Below are 17139 nucleotides of genomic sequence, written 5' to 3'. Positions count from 1 at the left end.
ACCTTTACTTCCCTGTTCAGTGTCATTTCCCAATCCTATCACAATGACTGCCAGAGAGTATTTAATATATGTTTGCTGAAATGAATTGAATTAGTTACAGCTGTGTCATTGAGGTGACGTGAACAGACTGTGTTGGGCTGGTTGGGTTAGTGAATCAGCAGTAAGGACCTAGGAAAATGTCTAAGGCAAGGAAGGAGGGAAGAATAAAATAAGACAGTAGATGTGAAGAGCGGTGTTTTCCAGAGGAAATTTTAAATGCTCTTTTAATGGGTATGGTAGAGAGAAGAAGGAAGAATATATATCAGAAATAGGTAATATTCAAGAGTGAAAGATGACCAAGAAGCAAGAGTGGCTGTGATTCAGACACTTGTAAAGGGATTAACCATTGACGCAAGGACAAATCCTTTTCATTTAAACAAAAGCATAAAACTTGGAAAGGGGATTGTTAGCATGCAGTTTTTCTGAATGGTTCCATAAATTTTCAGTTAAGGGATGATTTCACTTTTGCTTCTGGATGATCCTCCCCCCCCCCTTTTTTTATTAAAAGCCTGTGGTAACTCCATCATTAGAAAATTTCAAATTGATAATTTCAGTTCAGTAGGTTAATGGAAAATCTTCCTTATATCATATTGTAGCTACTTGCATACACTCCTGACATTAAATTAATGCAAAACTGTCCAACTAATTCAAATAAAATATATCTTCTTTATCCTATACATTAGTCTCAAAAAGCTGGAGTATATTAGGAACACATTAAAGGGAGGCAGTCTGTTCTGGCTAAATTGGGAAATGCTATTAATTCTCTACCTGTAATTTCCACTGCCTGTCAAAACACTTTAGTCAGTAAGTTTTATAAACTGGTTTTCTGAACTAATAAATGCATTTCTCATTATTTTTCAGATACTGTATATAATTCCTGATGGCTTCTGGTCATACTTTCTCACGCATCTATAATTTGATGCCTGCAAAACCTCATGAAATCTTTATGTGAGAAGCTGTCAACTCTGCTAATTAGCAATAATGCCCTAAATTTCCACTACTGAATGGGTTATTCAAAAATAGGGGAAAAGTTAAATTTTAAAAATTTCCTTTGCTTATTTAGGCAATTTAACCTTATATAACTTCATTTTCTATATGGAGGTCAATAGATTCACTAACAGGAGCTAAACTCGTTATTTAGGCTCATTCATATCTGCCTTGTAAATAAGGTGAAAATGGGAGATATCTCCAGAAAGCAGAAACAGATTTTTTTTATTGATAGGTCCTGGATATTTTTCAAGATCAAAATTGAAGAATGTATGTAAATATGCAAGTAAAAAAAAATTGATGCCATAGGTATACTCTAGACGGTTTGCTGGGAAACTTGTGTCTCTTTTGTCCATATGTCTCTTCTTAAGGAGAGCTCACAGAAGAGCAAGCAACAATATATTAGAAAAAAATTCACCTAAGAATAGCACTGACCTTAATGCATTGAAGAATAATTAAGCCAGATTATGAACAGACTTCCTTCCTGTATCAAAAAACCATTATGTTTGACTTCCAGAAATGAACAGCAAGTTTGGTTGGTCTGTAGGTCTCAAATCTTTACTCTGCAAAGCACTCTGCTTCCTGTTCAAGTCTGCTCTGGCACTCACTCTTCAAAGTGGTTTCACCTATTGTCTTTAAAAATGATAATATATATGTGCTGAATACCTCTGTCCTACAAAAAAAAGATAATTAAAAAAATAATATAGAGGTTAGAGAAACAAGCTTCTGTTTTAGCTTGTCCAAAGGGGATAATTAATTTTCTATCTCCTTCACCACCCCTTCTAAGTATTCCTCACCCTTGGCAAACACTTTAGTGGGGCCAGGTGACTTACCTGGTAATATAACACAAACCTCAATCAGGAGTGGTTTGAACCCTTGCTCTTCCCCTGGTCAGGATGTAGTTGCTGCAATGTCCTCTTCAGTATTATCACCAGGTATGGAAGCACCAGAAGACTTCCACATGAATTTTAGACCTATTTCTGTTTGATGATATTATATAGTAACAACCCTAACTTCTCAACACGGTCAGTTACATCTGCCAGCATGTTAACTCATTTCTGTATCCATAGCCTCCTGGCATCAGAAGCCCAAAGTACACTGGTCACAGTGTTATTAGGTTGAGTAATCCTCATCACCACTGCTGGAAGCATCCTGCTCCTAGGATCTAAAATCAATAATTCAACATCCCTAGAGTAATGAGTACAGGAAGGACAAATTCCACAGGATAGTTAGTAGGTGTAATGGTGGGAGAGGCCAATTCTAACTTTTTGTTTTTGAGACCCAGCTATTCTAGCTTTGGGGGACATATCAAGATATGCTGGTCTTTGATTCACTAAGTATATCATATCTCTTCTTGGAGGAAAGTAAACCAACCCAAGCTGGCATCAACCCTTCTATAGGCAATTCAAAACTGTTGTCTGCTTCTCTTGATGCAGTATATTGTAGTGGGCCTCATGGACATGTATTCCTTGTCACATTTATTTCACTGTGAAATGTGCTTCTTTGTCGGAGACAATATTATGCATTATTTCATGTCAGGAAATAAAAAATATTGTAAAGCCAGAGGATCACGGTGCTGCCAAAGAACTGCATGCAAGAAAGACATAGCACAATCTGGAGCAGGTGCAGCCTCAGTAAGGATGAATTGCTGATGCCCAGAGTGGAAATGGTGTGATGTACTGACTTTCTAGTGCTGGTTGTTCCCCTAAAGGAGAGTACCATGTGGAGGGCTCAGTTATGATCTTTGCTGCTGACCACTTGGTCTTTGGCAACAGCAGTCTTAATGAGGAGTTCCCAGTGTTGAGCCAGACCATAGCTTCCAGTCTGCCACTTGGTCCACTCCATTCCTGGGTGTATTAATTACCTAAGCTGTCTCTGTGTTACAGGGGTGTTTAGCAGGTTGAAGATGGTAGGGTTTGAAAAGTCTTCTCCTGAAAGGAAAAAAATAAAATGGACAGTGAAAATAATTCTGTTGAAAACAGTTAATGAAATGAAAACTTTTAAAATACGGAATGTGGCAGTCAATTTTGTGTCTCAATTTGACTGGCCATGGAGTACTCAGATTAAACATTATTTTGGGCTGTGTCTGTGTAGGTGTTTCTGCATAAGATTTGCAATTGAATTGACGGATTCAGTAAAGTTGATTGCATATTCCAATCCCTTGAAAGCCTGAACAGAACAAAAAGGCAGAAGAGAGAATTTGCTCCCCACCTCCTACCCTGACCTGCCTCACTGGTTGAGCTGGGACCTTTTATCTTATTTGGCCTTTGGACTGGGATTTACTCCATCAGTTATTCTGCTACTCTGGTTCTCAGGCTTTTAAGACTCAGACTGAATTACACCACAGACTTTCCTAGGTCTTCAGCTTCTTCTGGGACTTAGCCTCCATAAACACCTTAGCCAATTACTCATAATAATAAAGTTCTATCAATATCTTTATCTGTAGATTTTTATCTCTATCTATATTTGTACCTACATATATATTATATAATATATAGATATCTCTATCCTACTGGTTCAGTTTTTCTGGAGAATCCTAATACAGGAAAGAAGTTCAATGTCCATAGAGTCTACCTAGAAAGTCTTTCAGGAAATTACACCTTCAGTTGAGAATATTCCTTGGATCAACAGAATGGGAGCAACCTAAGTTATTCAGAAGCCAAACTGATGTTCATAAAAGATATTGTATGAAAATATAATACTGGAAGTAAATATAAACAGAGAACTGACAGTGATGAGGCAAACAATATTATTCAAACATGCAATATCCCCAGTGATGTATGACATTTTTCATGTTTTCTTATATTCCAATTGCCTTTCAAAATTAGTTATTAATATCACTACTTTACAAATAAGATAATTTAAGCCCATAAACACTTACAAACACACCTTAGGTTACACATTAATGCGACACCTGGCTATTATTAAATTTAGGACGATTTTATTCTGATGTTTATGCTCTTGCTGAGTGTAAGAAACCAGATAAAAATGAGTTCAAAGTGTATGCTTATGTTTATATAAAATTTTTATAAAATTCAAACTAATGTACAATGAAAGAAAACAGACCTGGGAACAAGGAGTAGAAAAGGGGATACCCTGAAAGGGCCACAAAGAAACTTCTGGGGGTGATGAAAATGCTTTTATCCAAATTGTGGCGATGGTTCCATGGTTGTGAATATTTATCAAAACTCACAAAATTGTACACTTTAATTGTACATAATTGCTTACCTAATGGTATAAATTACGCTTAATAAAAATGACAGTTCTGTTAGTTATAAAAAATAAGACACTCATGCATGTATAAAAATACAAAATAGTAAAAAGAAAATAACAAATTACCCAGAAGTAATCTCTATTCTAGTTTTCCTTTGTAACTCTGTTAAATATGAATATGTACGGTTATTTGTATAAACTAAAACTTTGACTAAATATACACTCAATCTAATAAATTTCATGTTTTAACAAATTTTGCCTACATACATGCTTTTAACAAAAAAAGTTGTAAGTACTGTAAACTTCTCAGAAATGAAAATATTTGAAGGAAAACATCCAAACATATGTTTTGAAACACAAAAGATATTTTCTCAAAGTAATGGGTAATTTAAGCAATAGGGTAATACTTTCCATAATATCAAAGTAATTTTATTGATGAAGTTACAGCAAGATAGACAGTGCATATGCTGATAGTCTAATCTGTGAAAAACAAAAACATAAATAAAAAAAGAAAACATTTAATGGTTGTTTATCTGCACTTACCAAAAGCTGTAAGAAAATTCCGTTACCTGTTTAGTATTCTACTAGGAGTTATTCATGAGAAGATCAATCATTAATTCAGCCAAAATCTAGGTAAAAGGATGTTTATGTAGTACCTCTTAGAATAGCAAAAAAAAAAAAAAATACATAATTTGTCAATGAGTGATTATTATAAAGAAATCAGTCTCCATCATAAGGAGAAATTTAGCCACAATAAAATAACTAATGCAAATATTTTTATATTTGCCTTCCTGTTTAAACACTGTAAGCCAAGCCAGGAATAGATCTGAACTATTTATTGCACAAATTTCATGTGGCTTATGTTATGAGCACCACACTCATTTAGCTTTTCATTACTTTCTAAGTACAAATCCATCTCTCTCTTTCTTAATTGGGGATATGCTGTCTTATATCTCCTGTGGTCACAAGGCTCTTGCCCCTACTCCTGACCTCAAGACTAATCCCCAAGGGGTCATTAATTGTATTTGTTTCTACGAAAAGTCAATAGTTTTAATGTGGAAAGGTACTGGAATATTGCTGACTGGTGTGTCTCCCCTTCCTTTTCACAATTCAGTCTTATAAAGGCCAAGGTCCTATTTTAATTTTTTTTTTTTATATGGCCACACTCAAGGCATGTGGAAGTTTCTGGGCTAGGGACTGAATCTGAGCCTCAGCTACAACCTACACCACAGCTATAGCAATACCGGATCTTTTAACCCACTGCACTGGGCCAGGAGATCAAACCACACCTCTACAGCAAAACAAGCCACCACAGTCAGATTCTTAACCCAACTGTACCACCACAGGAACTCCTCATTTTCAATTTTGTAAGGTTTGTGGTTTAATTTTTTTCCAAGATTTGTGTAAATTGTTTTATAAAATTATAATATATTGCGATGGCACTTAATCATGGTTTCCAATTATTATTTAAAGGAGTTTGGCATATGTTAAAATGGCAGCACACAATTCTGTAGTAAGCCTAAAGCAGAGAAATAAAGACTTGTTTGAGGCTGAATTAAGAATATTGAGGTTTGTTTTTTTTTTTAATAAAAGAAGTATATAGTTGTAACCATACTTCTGAGTTGAATATAGTTGTAATTGTGTTTCGTTTGTTTTGTGATGAAAACGTGGTCAAAGGCAATTGTATTTCTGAACTGCTTTTTTTTTTGGCTTAGGGGTTTTGTTTTTTGTGGGTTTTTTGGTTTTGTTTTGGTTTTCTAGGTTTGGAGGGTTTTTTTGGTTTGTTTCTTTTTAGCATACCACAAGGTTGGGTAATATTTAATTTCTTCTTCAAGTACCATCTCTCAGCCCCACACTCCACGACCTAAATTCTCTTATTTTCAAGTAAATTTATACCTTCCAGAATAAGTTGCTTTTACCCACAGTTTTGTGTATACTGCACAGGTTTAACCACAGTGTAAGACAGACCAGTTTAAAGAACTGTATCACTCCTAACAAACACTTATGCAGGACCTACTATATCAAGAACACTGCAGCAGAGGATTCTGAAAATTCTAAGATAACATACAGAATACCGATGAGAGTGCTCGCAAACTATGCTGCGAAACAAATACACAACTTCAATGCAATGTGAAAATGCTTTGAACAAGTAAAAACATATGATATTGGGGGGGGTCATAAAACACATAAAATGTAGATTGGATGGGGATATTTAGTCACTTTTTTGGATAATTGAGTTTTGAAAGATAAATTTAATTTTACTATTAAAAAATCAGTATAATAAGATTAAGTATAATGTGCACAGACTCTCTCATAGAGAGAAGGAGAATGTGTTTAAGGAAAGAGAAATTATTCCATATGGCTAAAACAAAGTTCAAAATGACAAGTGGAAATACATGAGGCTAATGAGACAGGAGGCTGTCAACTCACAACTGCCCCCCTCACAGGGGGACGTAAATGCTATAAAAATAATTTTGATCTCCTCCTGAGCAAAATAGAGAAAACTGAAGAATTTTCATCAAAGGAATGATATAAACAATTTTGCATTTCAGACAATCATGCTGGCAACAGTATGTATAAACTTGAGGTAGATGAAGATTAGAGGAAAATACAAAATAGAAGGCTATTGTGGTAACTTAGACGGAAGATAATGGATACCTACTGAGGCAGTGCCAATAAAATAGACAAGAATAAAAAGACTGTAGTAATGATAGTTAATAAGTATAAAGTGCACACAATGTGTCAGGATTTATTCTAAATGCATCTGATTGGGATGGAGTAGGGTGGTTACACAGGTAGTTGTAGAAGTCTGAATAAGGGGCCATAGCTAGAGAAGGAAACCTAGGGAACTTTGGAAGACTGCTGTTAATAATTGATTAATTGAATAACTGTTAATAAGATTAAGTTAATAACTGCTCAAGAAAGCCATCAGAAGAAGCAGGCTTGCTTAACTAATACAAGCACCCTAGATATGCCTCAGGTAATTAAGTGAAAGATAAAATGAGTCCTGCATTCAAGTTCAGACTAAGTGCAGGGGTTTAAATACCACCCTTTTGCTCATCTGAATAAGCATCATCACGGTCCTAGTTTGACCTTATGGGGTCAAATACTCTCTTACTGGATATGAAAGGGGAGTTAATGATGTAAGCTGGATGTCTAATCAAAGAAAGAGGAAGAAGTGGTCTTTTTGCCACACCCCCACTTCCCTTGGATTAAAAATGGAGCCCACCTAATCCTCGGGGCAGAGCCTCCAAGTTACCTGCCCACTGCCTCACTTACAAGTGTGTTATCTTGATAAATCTATTTCTTGCCTATCACTTTGTCTCTCACTGAATTCCTTCCATGCTGAGGCACAAAGAATCTGAACCACAATAAGCCCAGATATGGGATAAGTGATTCTAATTTAAAAACTGTGGGTTCAAGTCCCAATCTAGGTTCTGGGTAGGGTCAAGTCACAAGTGTTGTCATTTTCACATGTAATTTATTCAATGTTCATACAATATATGCATTAAGTACTATTGTTCTTCTCAGTTTATAGATAAGAGAAATAAAGCACAGAAGACACTAGTATCATCAGGATTACATAACTAAATAAATTGTAGAAATTCAGATTTAAAGCCAGATATTTATATTCCAGAGTCCTTGCTCAGAACCATTTTGCCTTATCAATTTGCTTGATGGAAGAAATAAGACAAAGAACAAAAGACACAGTTTATTCACTAATAAGAATGGGTGGTAAAGACAACAGACAGTTTATCCCAAGCATTTAGCCTGTAAAAGCAGTTATACCATAACTTAAAATTAACCACATATGTGAAGAAAAAGTCTATTTAAGAGGCTTAAGAATAGAACCAGCATCTGAATATTTCTGGCGGTAAATTATTCCAGCTCCTCAAAAAGAATGTATAAAGAAAAAAAGATTCAAACAATTACTTTAAAACTAAAGGTCATAAACTACAGTATATGTCACCACTACCTGATGAGTACACTTGCTAAAGTTTTAGTTTTTTTCATCAACACTTTTGAAAATAATGACTTTTTAAAATTCTGTATTTTCCATTGACTCTTAGAGGAATCACTCAAAAATGCAAAAAACTATCATTTTTGTCACCTTGCTCATTGACTAGCAACAAGCTAAAGGCTAACAAACAGCATGTAGTTAATCCTTCCTCCAAATCAATTCATGTGTACAAAGAGGGTATGGATACATTTTCAAATTACTTGTTCTGACAGCCAGTGTTCTCATGCATTTTTTATTACAACTCGATGTACTAATGTTAGACATGCCCAACACCTACAATCAGCAGGGAGGCCAGAAAAGACTGTGAACTTCACAGAAGTACAAAATTTCTTGTAGTAAAATAACTCTGTAGAGAGATTTAAAAAGAGTGTCCAAATCCTTAAAATAATTTGAGCACAAACTAGGCTATATTTGTACAACTGTCATCTATGCTATAAACAATGATATCATAACCTGTTTCCAGAGGCCCTCTGATTCTAAATTTTACCTCTGCACTGACCTAGATTCCCTGAGAATATTTTTTTGTGCACTGGTTCGTCTTGCTGCTCCTTCCCAGTTTTAAGCTGTTGGTTCATAGCATTTGCCTACCTGCTCACACTGAAATTTTTTTCCCCCACTTCAGTGCTTCTCAGAACACCAGACCGGAGGTACATGTATTATCAACACTCTGTACAGAGAGCTGCAGTGAACGCTATTTTCATACTGGTAGTAACTATTTGCCATTTAATTTTAAATCTACCTCCTGGCCTCTAGGAAGCACCTGTCATAATCTGTCTGCCACGAAGAACATGGTACATTATCACCTCTTCACAGCCTTCATCACAGCGAGGAGCTTCAGGCGATTGGATGTCATACCCTCTCAGCCTGCCTCCTAAAATCTCACTTTGCCTTTCTTGTTTTCGGTTTTTTCCAACTTATTTATCTATCAGAGCAGTGTTGCACATGATGTGGTTTCTTACAGATCCAAGCCTGGGGCTCCAATTAGAAAGGGCTGAATGAAACCAAAGCCAGGATAACTGCAGTCTCTCTACTGTTAACACCGTGGGCTCCAAGTGTGTTCATTGTGTGTTCATTGTAGGTAAGCGGCCCAAAGGAGAAAAGAGTATTTCTTTCATCAGTGTTGGTATGTAAGTTTTAACGTTTTTAATATTCTGAAATAATGAAAATAATGGCACTTACTGGATGATGCAACACCTTCAAAATATTGGAAAACATATTTGGGTAATTTTCCATTACAATTCTTAAACTACATAGTAAGACACATGGATTAGGATAAAATACTTACTTTTTACTTTTATCCCATGCTTATCTGACTTCCATTTCATATGTACAGATGGCAGTTTAATATAAGATGTATTTGCACAGCCACTACTTCCTATTTGGTAAAAAAAAAAAAGTCAATGAAAAAATAAGCACTCTTTATTAGGATTTCCCAGAGAAACAGAATCATCAGGAGATACATTGATATAGATAGAGATAAAGGGATAGAGATTGAGAAAGAGGGAGATTTCTTTAGAAGAATGCGCTCATGTGACTGTAAAATGGTAAATTCAGAACCCACATTAGAGGCCAGCAGGCTGGAGACCCAGGCAAGAGTTAGAGCTGGAGTCCAAAGGCAGCCAGTCCAAAGGCAGGGTTCCTTCTGGCTGAGGAGAGTTATCTTTGTTCTCCTAATGCCTAATTGGAAGAACCAAGTGCATTATGGAGGATAATCTACTCAAAGCAATGCTACTCTTACTGGGGTGGGGGAGAGCTTTCACAGAAACAGCTAAAATAATGTTGGACCAAATATCTGGACACTGTGGCCCAGCCAGGTTGACACAGAGATAATTGTCACATGTGCCCTATATATTTCAAAAAAAAAAAAAATTAGAATACATTCTTTTGTCAGGATTCTTAGATACAGATATGGTATAGCTAGTTTCCCTTTAACAGTTAGCCTTTTCTTCCTTATAGGAATATTTTTGGTTACTTTATATTCTGCAATGGTTTCAGCTCAATTCGACTAAATTAAACACATGCCCGCAAGCAAAATAGGATGAAGTCAGAGCTAATATTTTTCATTATTAAGAAGGACATGATGTCTCTCTCTTTTCTCATAATTTTCAACAATTTTCCAAATTGCAAAATGCATTAAAAGTGTTCTTAGATATGGCCAAAAATCTCTAACTCACCTAGACTACTAACTTTCGCTGACTCTTGATAAATTAAACAAGATGAGGAACATAACAGCTTCCTTTGTGAAGGTTTTTTTTTTTTTTTTTTTGCTTTTTAGGGCCACACTTGTTGCATATGGAAGTTTCCAGCTGCCAAGCTACGCCACAGCAACGCCAGATCTGAGCCACATCTGTGACCTATACCACAGGTCATAGCAATGCCCGATCTTTAACCCACTGACCTAGGCCAGGGATTGAACCTGCATTGTCATGAATACTAGTAGGGATTCTTTACCCTTGAGCCACAGTGGAAACTCAGTGAGATATTTATTTATTTATTTGGTCTTTTTGCCTTTTCTAGGACCGCTCCCATGGCATATGGAGGTTCCCAGGCTAGGGGTCTAATTGGAGCTGTAGACGCCAGCCTAGCCAGAGCCACAGCAACGGAGATGTTTTTTAAATACCTAAACCTTTGTTCATTTTCTTGAGAAATAATGTACTTTGCCTATGAATTTTTATCCACAGCTTAGTGCATTTATAGACAAGTGAACATTAAATACGTAAATGTGTTCTTTTAAGTGAACGTTTTTATCCTAAGTCTCAGTTTATTTTCTGCTAAAATGAAGAATCAGTGATTTTTTTCCCTAATGTTCCTTATGTTTCCAGTGTTCTGTGCTTCACTGTCCTAATCGTCCATCCACAGGTCATGCCAAAGGGTGAACCTGAAGTTAAGCCTGAGGTGTACGGTAATAACCGCTGTTTATCAAGGGCATCAGTAAGTCCTTTACACACGTGTCTCTGATAAGCTATTCAGCAAATCCAAGAACTAGATATCACGTCCACTGTACAGCTGACAACACTAGAGTAACATAAATTACCAGTGTCATGCCACTAACATTTTTCATGGTAAAACTGAAAACCAGGTTAAGTCAATTCCATCTCTCAGGTTATGAAAACTACAAATGGACTGAGTTACTCTGACATTTTATGGATATTTTATTTATATAAGCACTATTACTAAGGTCACCAGGTAAAATTTAGGATGCCTGGATAAATTTGAATTTCAGATAATAATGAATAATAACAACATATGGGACATACTTTACTTGCAAATTATTGTTTACCTGGTATTCAAATGTATCTGGCCAATTTGTATTTTATTTATTAAATGTGACAATAATTAACATGAATGAAATATTATGTATGATAAAGAATCAGTCAGTAAACACTCTGGCAACAAATCTATCTCAGTAGGTAAATTAACACAGATTTTCCTTTTCTTGTTTTTTTAGGTACTGTAAGACCATACAGTTTGTCGACTCTTTGATGTCACGCATCCATATGACTTCTACATTCCACTGCTGCTTTCCATATTCTTTGGTCTTATTTTCTGTCAATGTCTTTCAGCTTACTTCTCTCATTTTTCTTAGAGTTGCTTGAATATTTTAAATACCACTAATCAAAGTGATTGTTCCTTTCTTTCTAGCTGCTAAGGTGATCAATCATACTGAGTGAGAAGATATTCTCAGCCTTTCTCAAGTAGATTAATTACTGATGAATATTCTGTTTTGCTTATTTATAATATTTTAATTTGGCACTTTTCCATGTACCTGATGTGATCAGAAGGCTGATCTCTGAAGAACTGAGGAATATTAGGATCACTGTTTGTAAATTAACTGATGGCTATAAAATACATGGCATCAACTTTTACTTGAACGTTCAGATGAATCAGAAGTCTAAAGAGGAAATTAAGTTATCAAATACATGATTATTTCTTGCCCAGTTATTCCTTAGCAATAGCAACTAGTTGAACATTCACAAGTAAATAGGTCCACACATTTTCATTTTGGCCAAAGCGCATTGGAAAATGATGGTATCTGCTTGCATGGGACTCTTGGTTGGCAGAATATCCTCTGTGAGGAAATGTTCATTACTAAGTGTTTTACATTTTCTTTTTTGCCTTTTTAGGGCTACACCTGCAGCATATCACGGTTCTCAGGCTAGGGGTCGAATAAGAGCTACAGCTGCCAGCCTATGCCAGAGCAATAGCAATGGCAGATCTGAGCTGTGTCTGTGACCTATACCACAGCTCATGCCAACGCTGGATCCTTAACCCACTGAGTGAGGCCAGGGATCGAACATGTGTCCTCATAGATTCTAGTCAGATTTGTTTCTGCTGAGCCACGCCAGGAACTCTGTATTTTACATTTTATCCAAAACTAAATATAAATTAATCTCCTTCTGTATTCAATCCATCAATCATAATCATATGCGTAAGGGACTTCGGATTTAGATTTCTTTATAAATAAAAGGGAACATAAATAAAAGTATTAGATATTTCCTAGGATCTAGGAATTTGATGTTAAATATAACCATAAATATCACCCATGGAAAATACGTATCATCAACATAAAAACTTCTCATCTATCCTAAATCATCCTTCTAATACCAAAGCATGTCTATTGGCTCAGCATTACTAATGGTTTTCATGAATCAGGTTCCTAATTCACAGGTTCCTAGAAACCCTATCCTCACTTCCTCAGACAATAATCATGGACCCCTCTGGACATCCTTGCTCAATATACATATTCAATTTGTCTAAGAGACCCATCAAAACTATTCCAATAACCCCAATATTTACAGAAAACCCAAGGTTCCCCAGGCATCAAACTTCAAGCCTCATCACCTAGACACTCATCTCTGGGCTTTACAAAGACTTAATCTTATAATTTACCAGCCTTACATCCTTTCAATCTGAAGCTCATAATCTCCAATCCCCAAAATTTGCTCTCTCAGTAATGTCCTTGGCTGATGATGTTCCATGTACTTTCTTGCTTTGATAGATAACAACCTCTCTCTCTTCTTCAACCCTCCTGATTAATAGTTTTGTTTTTTCTCTTTCCTACTCCCCAGACTAACATTATTTCTAGAAACATATTATATATTCACCTCGCTTCTCATTATTTTCCAGCTTAGAAAAAACTCTTCCCTTCATTTGAAGTTCATAATAATATCGCCCACTGTTCTTTGCATTTCTTTAAAAACTACCTCATTTCTCACTTCACTACTTTAGCAACTTCGTGTTATTAAATAGTGGAAGAAAAAAAGAAAAGCTCACTGTTGCTTTTTCTTTACCTTATTGTTTTATTTCATGGTAATTCTGATATACTGATAGAAGCTATTTCTAGTAACTTCTGCCTACTTCATTCACTCTAATACTACAAGTCCAAAAAAATTAAATATACCAATTTATTGAATCCATTAATCTTAAAAAATTCTCATTGACTTTTATTTTGCCTGTGATTTCAGTCTGGTTCCCTCTATCTGGTTTGGACCAATCATTAATAATTCTTTGTATACACTTTCATGTCTCTGGAGACTCACACTTTCTACTGTACATGGAGAGAAAAACCCTGAGTACAACGCTCTATTTAATATTTTCATCTAAATAGCTAAGTGTATGATTATAAATATATAGCTACTTTGTCTAGTGTCAATGAACTCTACCTCAAATTGGCTCTTGCTGTTGCTCAGCAAAGCTATTGCTTTTACCGAGATGGTTCATTCTCATGAATCTTCTCATTAATTACTGTATGCCTCTGTCTCCTCAGACCATATGTTCTTTTCCTTACTTTTCATTTTCAAGAATAATAAAAATAAAATTAAAAGAGAATGCCCACCACTTCCACCAACAAAACCATCCACTGGCCCAGACTTCACTCTGCATATTTTCAAAGGATGAAAAGCTGACAGTCATATCTAGGAACACATCCTGCATTTGTTCACTAGACTCCCTTGTTTCTTAGCTATTCATAAGTTTCTCTGGTAATTGTCTGCACTTTCTCCCTGATCACTCATCATTCCTTTCTTATCCCCATCAGCATATACTAGAGGTTCTTAAAATTTTTCACTGCATGTTGCTCTGAGGGAGCTTCACTAATTTTCTCAGGGCTCCAGAGCCAAAACGAATATTTACCATTTCTTTTACCAGGCAGTTCAGTTAAATATATTAATTAGTGTTTATCTTTTTAAAATGTAACATACCGTAAAATGATGACTCTATTTTGCCTATTGCTCAGACCCCGAGTCTTGAATTCTCTCTGTCATACTCCACATCCAAACCTGATTTTACAAACAACAATTGTCTCCAACTTCACAAATGAAAAAGGTAACAATTTATCACCACTTCCACCACTACCACCTTATTTCAATCCATCAGTATTTCTGGTCTAAATTATTACAAAACCCTCCCACTTCCACAATTGCCCTTTACAACATACACAGCAACAAAAAAAGACCATTAATTAGACCACGACTTCTCTTTGAAATAATCCAGTGGTTTCTCATCTCACTCAGTCTAAAATGCAAAAATCTATGTGATCTCCCAAAGATTTCTTTGTGCCTTGATTTTATCTACCAGTCTCCACTTCCAGCCATACTGGTCTCTTTTATGTCCTTGAACATGTAAACATGGTTCTTCTCAGTGCTCCTATATGTTCTGCCTACCTGAACTATCCTTCCCTTAGATTGGAGTTGGGTTCATTTCCTCAACTTTTTCTAGTCTTTACTAAAACTCCTTTCAGTAAAAACCCCTTCAGTTACCATCGCATCTAAATTAATGCCCTACTTATTCACTCACTAACTTCTTACCTTGATTTTTCTTCACTTATCTCCATTAATCACCACACAAAAGTCTATGTTCATTTATTTACTTATTTATATTACTCTTTGGTACTCCATGAAGAATGTAAATCTTCTGAAAACGGAGGCTTTTTAGTACTATATTCTGGTTCATATTAAAATTTTAATAGATATTTTGATGCATGAGTAGACAAGACAAATGAATTAATTTGTTGCACACATTCAGAGACCACATACAGTGTGGTGATTGATTAGAAATATCTGGCAGCACAATGTCAGTGGTGCTTTATAAATATTTTAGAGGAATGGGAAAGGACATTGTTTTGACTATATTAAGTATTCCTAATAGATGAGTAGTTCTTCAATGTAAACCAAGAGATGAGTTGTGTTATTTCCTGTGGTATATGCAAGGGAATTGCACTCAGATTTATATTTCTAGAGCCAGAGTGAAAGGTGAACAGTGGCAGTGTTGAAGGAGTGAAAGTAAAGCCAATTCACGAAGTGCTTCATAGCTTGTATTTGTACTTTGTTTTTCAATGTTGGTATCCTCAGGAAGTCAAATTATTGATCCTGACAAGGTGTGTAGGAACCAGTTTTACCACATTTTTTTTTTGACTGCACCCTGGCATTCAGAAGTTCCCAGGCCAGAGATACAACCTGCACCACAATGCTGGATCCATAACTACTAGACCAAAAGGGAACTAGGAAACAGTTTTAGAGTGTCAACTCTTTTTACTAATCAGGCTGAATTAAGAGTTATTCACCTACTTATGAAAATAAATAAAGCATTTTAATGCTTTTTGTGTTACTATAAGTATCTTCCATTCAAATGCCAGTGAACTTCGGAAAATCCTGTTTCCTGTTATTTTGTATGGCAAAACTACATAGAACAAGCTTATCAACTATTTTGATATGAGCAATTAAGTTTTCCATTCCAATAATTAACAATGCATAGCACTCCTAATAATGTGTTTTCATGATCATGGCTAATTGTATCTATCTGCTGATTTTTAATGAATTTTATAGCATGTATGCAGAAATTAATGGACAATAAAACATGTAAATTTATTAGCTGTATTCAAATCAATGCCATTAGTTAAATGAGTTTTACTATGCAAATATATTTAAAACACTTTAATGATTACTATTTTACCTTCAGGTAGGTTCATTCACCTTCATATTTCAAAGTAGTATTACTAAAGAAATATTGAATTAATTGCCAATAACTAGCTTAAAAAGCATGTAATGATAAAAGAGTAATGAATATATAAAAAGTGGTCAATCTTAATATTGGTAAGTAAATGCAAATAAAAACAATAAAATATATTCAAACTCTATTAGCAGGAGAATATATTCCACAATTAGGGGAGTACAATATTTAGGGCCACCATATACAAATGTGCAAGTTATTTATTTTATTAAGGATGGCAGGCCAAGGAGAGAAATGGAAGAAGTCTGTGCTCCATTAGACAAGTCTCCTCTCTTTGGGCAGAGGTGCATCTACCTAGAAGAACTGGTATGTTTTCTGAATTCACATTAAAGTTGCTTTGTAGACTGGTAGAAGTACCTATCAATATTTTTTGTGGGTTTTTTTGTTTGTTTGTTTTGCTTTTTAGGGTCGCACTAGTGGCATATGGAGATTCCCAGGCTAGGGGCCCAATCAGAGCTACAGCTGCTGGCCTAAGCCACAGCCACAGCAACATCAGAGCCAAGCCACATCTGCAATCCACACAACTCACCACAATGCCGGGTCCTTAACCCACTGAACGAGGCCAGGCATCGAACACACAACCTCAAGGTTCCTAGTCAGGTTCATTTCTGCTGTGCCACGATGGGAATTCCTACCTATCAATGTTCTAAAATTTTTACACTATTAGTCCTTGCACTACCATTCACAGAAACTTTTGTAATGAGATTCCATTACAGTTGTTTGATGAAGAAATCTTTTTTAAAAGGAATATAAGGAACAACTGAGTTACCCATCACGAGAGCAATAATTAAATAAGCCACAATATATATCTGTAGTGTGAACTATAAAGTTGCTATTAAATATAATAAGGTAAATCTGAAAGTATTACCATC

General features: G+C 35.6%; 1 long non-coding RNA gene across 5 annotated transcripts in view; it reads right to left on the bottom strand.

Annotated features, from left to right (window-relative positions):
- Window positions 1-17139, bottom strand: part of LOC106510211 (uncharacterized) — a 71957-nt gene that overhangs the window by 13447 nt on the left and 41371 nt on the right. For 2 of the 5 annotated variants that reach the window (XR_014843144.1, XR_014843146.1), the window contains exons 2-4: window positions 9546-9635; window positions 1879-2957; window positions 1462-1699 (exon numbers count right to left, since the gene is read on the bottom strand). This is a non-coding gene — a long non-coding RNA (uncharacterized LOC106510211). Of the gene's footprint in view, window positions 1-131; window positions 1700-1859; window positions 2958-5887; window positions 9412-9545; window positions 9636-17139 lie in introns of those variants that run through there. The other 3 variants (XR_014843145.1, XR_014843143.1, XR_001308489.3) reach the window with 3 other exon arrangements.

Source organism: Sus scrofa, chromosome 4 (assembly GCF_054392235.1).
Source record: "Sus scrofa isolate SSC_HxYL_T2T_F1_AM1 chromosome 4, Sscrofa_HxYL_maternal_Yorkshire_Landrace_v2.0, whole genome shotgun sequence".
In the NCBI taxonomy this organism is placed as follows: domain Eukaryota; kingdom Metazoa; phylum Chordata; class Mammalia; order Artiodactyla; family Suidae; genus Sus; species Sus scrofa.
This window is presented reverse-complemented; position numbering and strand designations above follow the sequence as displayed.